This window comes from Rhinopithecus roxellana, chromosome 9, assembly GCF_007565055.1.
Source record: "Rhinopithecus roxellana isolate Shanxi Qingling chromosome 9, ASM756505v1, whole genome shotgun sequence".
Taxonomy (NCBI): domain Eukaryota; kingdom Metazoa; phylum Chordata; class Mammalia; order Primates; family Cercopithecidae; genus Rhinopithecus; species Rhinopithecus roxellana.
Window position 1 is genome coordinate 21,900,593 of NC_044557.1, and position 6,000 is coordinate 21,906,592.

Consider the following 6,000-nt stretch of genomic DNA (forward strand, 5'->3'; position numbering starts at 1 on the left):
CACGGAGCCTGGATTCGGGACCATGAGTGGAGCGCTGCACCGCTGTGCAGCCCTTGGCAACTGTGAGCACTAGTTTAGACTTCTGCTGCAGCTAAAAAGTGACCTATTCTATATAACACAGGACAAGAGCTTCCAGAGAAAGGAATTCTCTTCAACCCTGCTCTGCGAGAAGTGCCTCTGCTGGCTGAATGCACAGAGCCCACACAAATGACACGAAGCCATGAAGCTGCAGCTTGCATGGAGGCACAGACAGCAGCTGGACATGGATCAGGGCCTCTCATGTGGGCTGCTTCCCATGGACCTGCTGAGCCAAGTGCCTGAGCACAAAGCATGAGTCGACTGTCTTTTTCTTATCACTCCTGCAGCAAGCGGGCTGGCCAGGGTCAGGGGCTGAGCCCTCAGCGGACCTCAAGCTGGCCCAGCCCACACAGGGTAACCGCCCACAGGCCCAGCCTTACAACATCCCACTGGTTCAATGCCGTGGACCCATCCAGGCTCAGACCTGCACGCACAATGAGGAAGACCCAGCACATTCCTTCTGTCATAGCTCAGCGCTTCTCACACAAAACAGACCAAGCTTCTGAACCAGGAGTGTCATTAACGCTGGAGCTCCCTGGGTTGTGTCTACACAGCCCACGCAGGTATCCTATCGGGACGACCCAGCTCAGGCCCGACGTGAGCTACTGTGGAGGCATGGAGCGCTCAGCCTTGCCAGGATGGCTGCCACCCCCGCAAGGGGTGCTGGAGGCCCTTCCGCCTGCTTCCTCTCCAACGCTCAAGGCCTTCCAGCCTCTGTCCGCTCAGATATGCACTGAATACCACGTTAGCTTATGTAATGCTCTTTGGACTCACTTTTCTCATGTTCCTTACAGAAAATCAGAAACGGCACTGAAATCACTGCTTTATTTTCCTTTCAGAAAAAAAAATAAATAAATAAGCGAACAATAGAATAAAACAGTAAGTGTGCATGCCACTGTTTATCACAATGTAATTCCTTGGCTTTTCCTGTGTAGTCCACTCTTAATCACCCACATCAGTAAGAGGACAAAAGTGCAAAATTCGCTTTGAACACTTTGAAGTTTTCCTTTTGGTATTTATATTCCAAAGTAAATGTCCACACTGCTTTTCTACAACATAATAATAGTGACCACATTTAAGTGTAAGGGTCTGTCCCCCACAGCTGGACAACAAGCCACGGACCCAAACTTGAACAAAGAACATGACCTCAGCACGGAAGCAACATATACGACTTGCAGGAGCCTGACTCACCCTGACCCACCGCGTGCTAAAAAGGCTCAGCTGTCTGTAGTTGTCAGTGGAACCAGAGTGTTGAGGTATCAGAACCAATTCCTTCTGTTTTCTTCATTAAAGCCCCACGGTGAGTCCCCAGGGCCTGACAGTCAGTAAGATACTGGAACCTAGAATGGCCAAACTGGTAACCAGCGCCTCTGCCAATGCTGATGTAGCCAGGCCTATTCTGCGCAGACAGCCATGCATCTCTACGTGCACCTGTAACAACCTGCGTGCTTCCCCATCGCTCCCTCACAGGGCCCCGCACCAGTCACAGCGCTGGACACCATATTTTACTTTACAAAGTTATTTCCCCTATCAGAAGGTGACCCACAGAAGAGAAAAACTTTGAACCCAAAACATTTTTATAACATTTTACATCTTTTTCACATCATTTAACAAAAATATGAAACATCAACAACCCCCAGATAGCACTTTCTACTGGCAGGCCTACTTTACTCCAATGACACAACAAAAAGCAGGAAATGGCAATGATGGAAGGAAAGGAATAATCCAAGATTAAAAACGATCATTTTGACTGGGCACGCGGTGGCTCATTTCTGTAATCCCAGCACTTTGGGAGGCCGAGGCAGGTGGATCACTTGAGTTCGGGAGTTTAAGACCAGCCTGACCAACATGGCAAAACCCCATCTCTACTAAAAATACAAAAATTAGCCAGGCATGGTGGTGGGTGCCTATAATTCCAGCTACTCGGGAGGCTGAGGCAGGAGAATCGCTTGAACCTGGGAGGTAAAGACTGCAGCAAGCCGAGATCCCTGCACTGCACTCCAGCCTGGGCAGCAGAGCGAGACTCCATTAAAAAAAAAAAAATCACTTTATGATCAAAATTTTGAAAACTCACAGAAAACAAACAAACAGAACCAAAACCAAATGTCCAAGCCTGGCAACTATGAACAGGCTGAAGCACAGTAGGGTGGCAGACGTAGCAGAAGTGTGTGTGTGTCAGGGTGGGGGCTGGTGGCAGGGCACTCTCCCAGGGCTCCTTTGCCACACCTATCCTTACAGATGGACCTGGGGCTGTGGCCCTGTCTGCAATCCAGGCAAGGCGCCCTCCTGGTTACCTGCCTCTGCTCTCCCCGCCTCTCAGACCCTTGACAGCCCCTGGGCCTGGCCCACCCACTTCCACTGCAGAGCTCCCAGAACCTTCCAAAATTACACTTCCAGAAAGCCTGCTTAAGGGAGGGAGCTGAAAATCTTCCTCATGAACGACTAACAGCTATGCTTCCCTTCTGTCTTATTTCATGCCACTTATCTTTCTATCCAGGGAAACTATAAACAACGCACGCATGAAACACAGATTCTCTGAGCATCTCCAGATCCGAGCTGTTCTTTCTATGCTTCCTGCCATGCACTGTGCAGTAAAGAATGACCGGCCCTACACCAGCACTTTCTTACATCTCACTATGACGTGTTCATGTCGCTTACAGAATACAACTGTCATTAGCGCATTTCCAGTTTGCTCTAATTTATGCCAAACATATTTCGTTTAAGAAGCACTTCCCCATACGATGCCTTCTAGCAACCTCGTAAGTAAGCACCCTCAAGCTCTGTGAGAAGCCTGGACCCACAGCGTCAGGGAAAAGCTTCCTCACCTCAACCCAGGTCTCTAACTCCACACCCTCCACACTCCCCAATACCTCCATCTACAACTCACACACACACACACACGCACACGCACGCACACAAACACATGCACACCCACACAAACGCATGCACACACAAACACACATACACAAACACACACGCACACACATGCGCACAAGCACATACACACACACCCACACGTACGCACACACAAACTGCAGAGGAAAGGCAGCACACCAAAGCACCCAGAAGACAAATGTGGTTACATCTGGAAGTCAAGCATCAACTTTTAAAAACATAAAAAGCTATTTTGAATAACTTTTAACTTTACTTCACCCCCAACTGTCTACAACTAATGAATTACAAATAGCACCTTATACAAATGACTTTTCTTACTGCTGAGAAATCCTGGAAGTCTTAACTGACTATGAAAATTTACAGCCTCCATAACTGCCGATGTTGGCTGCTAAAGACAACAAATAGATGCTGTGCATGACAGAGAAGGACAAAGCATATTTTTAAAAATATGCCACGTGTAAACCTCAGTCATCATCTCTCTTTTCTAATAAAAATTATTTTCTACAAAGCAGGTGTTCAAAACATATTATTAATCAGCAGCGGCGACACTGTTCCTCCTCACAGCATTCCACCTATACAGCAGCAGGGAAAGTGTTCCTCCTCGATTCCACCTCTATGGAAATTAAGTCCCTGCTGCACAGAATCTAGAATACAGACCAGTCCCTACTCAGGTTATGGTTAACCAGAGAAAAGAATTAAAACCCATCGCATCTTGAGTCAATGAGAATTTTTACAAAAGTTAGCAGAAGTTAGTGACTGGAATCAGTATTAGACGGCAGCAAGCTCGTCCACCGCTGCCTGGAAATGTGACCTCCTGGCCACAGTCTGGAGGGTTACTCAGACTTCACCTTCAGTGCCCAGGGGCCCATGGAGGGGGAGTGGGACCTGGACAGGTGGGCAAGGTGCCTGCGGACCTAGGGCTGCTTTCCTCAGAATCTACCTTGGTTTCTTGGGCACCAGCAGGCTGTGGGGTGCAGGGGAACAGGTGGAATGTGGGGGGACAGCTGGGGTGTGGGGGACAGCTGGGGTGCAGGGTAAATAGGTGGGATGTGGGGGGACAGCTGAGGTGCAGTAGTACAGGTGGGGTGCAAGGTGAACAGGTGGGGTATGGGGGAACAGGTAGGGTGTGGGGTAACAGGTGGGGTGCAGGGGAATAGGTGGGTATGGGGGATCAGGTGGGGTACAGGGGGAACAGGTGGGGTATGGGGGTCAGGTGAGGTATGGGGGATCAGGTGGGGTATGGGGAATCAGGTAGGGTGGCAGGGAGACAGGCAGGATGAACAGGTGGGGTGCATGGAGACAGGTGGGGTGCAGGAAGACAGGTGGGGTGCAAGGAGAATAGCTGGGGTATGGGGAACAGATGGGGTGCAGGATGAACAGGTGGGGTGCAGGGGGACAGATGGGGTGCAGGGGGACAGGTGAGGTGTGGGGGGACAGGCGGGATGTGGGGGACAAGTGGGGTGCAGGGGGAAAGGTGGGGTACGGGGGAACAGGTGGGATGCAGGGAGCAGGTGGGGTTCAGGGGGACAGGTGGGGTGCGAGGGGACAGGTGGGGTTCAGGGGGACAGGTGGGGCGTGGGGGGACATGTGGGGTGCAGGGGGACAGATGGGGTGCAGAGGACAGGTGGGCTGTGAGGGAACAGGTGGGGTGCAGGATAAACAGGTAGGGTGCAGGGGGACAGCTGGGGTGCGGGTAACTGGTGGGGTGCAAAGTGAACAGGGGGTGCTGAGGGACAGGTGGGGTACACGGGGACAGACGCCGGCTTTCCTTACATCGGTCCTTCTCTCCATCCTGAGGCGGACCGCGTTCTTCTCCTTTACCGGAAAATTTAAGTTACTGCACGACCCCCAGGCGCAGCCCGCTCGACCCTCCGGCTCCTTCAGCCGATTGGGGTTCGCTCCTGACCCTGGGGCCGGGGGTCCCTGCTGCCAGTCCCTGCTCTCCCCGCCCAGGCCCGCGCCGTTATCCTGAGGGTCCGGGGGCGCCGCGGAAGGGGGAGCTGCTCGGGGGGTGTCTCGACCCCTTCCCTGAAATGTCTGCGCAGGGGTTCGGGGGCGCCGCCACCTCGGGGTGGGACCCAGCGTCTTCGGGGGAGCCGGGCAGAAGTGCAACTCTCCAAGGAAACCAGAAGCCCGCGAGGGGACTCACGGTTCGCGGAGCCCGCACTCACCTCGGCGGCCAGGACGCGGCCCCGCAGCCCCCTGCTGTCCCCCGCCGTCCCCCGCGTCCCCCGCGTGCCCCACGACCCCGTCCGTCCCGGACCGCGCGCCCGCCTGCTACAGGGATGCGCCCGGCCCCTCCCGCCCGGACAGCCGGCTCCACCCACCGCGCTGTCATTGGCGGGCCCGGACCGCTCCGAGCGCCCATTGGCCGCAGCACCTGCCGGTTTCTCGGCAGCGCCCTGCCCTCGCGCCCGCGCCCGCGCATTCCTTCGAGGCCACGTGGCCGCCCGCGCCCCCTCCCGCTGCCCAACGCCCCGCCCGGGCTGCGCACGCGTGGGAGGGGGCGCGCGGCAGAGGCTCCAGCCCTCGGATCATCGCCTGCCCCGCGGACCCCGGGCCGCGCGCACTTGGGGAGGGGGCGCTGGGCAGACCCAGTGCTCTCCCCGCCCCCAGCATCTGGACCCTCCCCGCAGAGCCTGCTCCCGGCTCAGATCTGCGCCCCTTGGGGAGGGGGCGCCGGGCTGACCCTAACCATCTCCCGGAGCATCGCCCCTTTCTGCGGACCCCCACGGGCTGAGCTCACTTGCGGGAGGAGACCCCCGGGCAGACCCTCCCCCTCCCCCCAGAACATCGCCCCTCCCTGCGGACACCCCGAGGTGCGCCCACGCGAGGAGGGGGCGTCGGGACCCCACCCGACCGCCCCTTGAGACCCAGTCCCTCCGTCCGCAGCTGGCCCTGCCCACAGGGCGTTCCGGGTCTTCCGCGCCAGCTGCCCCGGACCAGCCAAAACTTGGGCGTTTGGAAATGAGATGACTTCAGCCACGTTTCCGAGGCAGTTTTTGAAGCTTGCTTCTTGCCAGGAAG

At 55.5% G+C, this 6,000-nt stretch overlaps 1 protein-coding gene across 3 annotated transcripts in view; it reads right to left on the reverse strand.

Moving 5' to 3' along the window:
* Positions 1-5,228, reverse strand: part of ARHGEF10 (Rho guanine nucleotide exchange factor 10) — a 133,315-nt gene extending 128,087 nt beyond the window's left edge. For 2 of the 3 annotated variants that reach the window (XM_030937991.1, XM_030937988.1), the window contains exon 1: positions 5,145-5,228. The gene's annotated coding sequence lies outside the window, so the exon portion shown is untranslated. The remainder of the gene's footprint in view (positions 1-5,144) is intronic. The other variant, XM_030937990.1, reaches the window with a different exon arrangement.
* Positions 5,229-6,000: the final 772 nt, after the last annotated feature.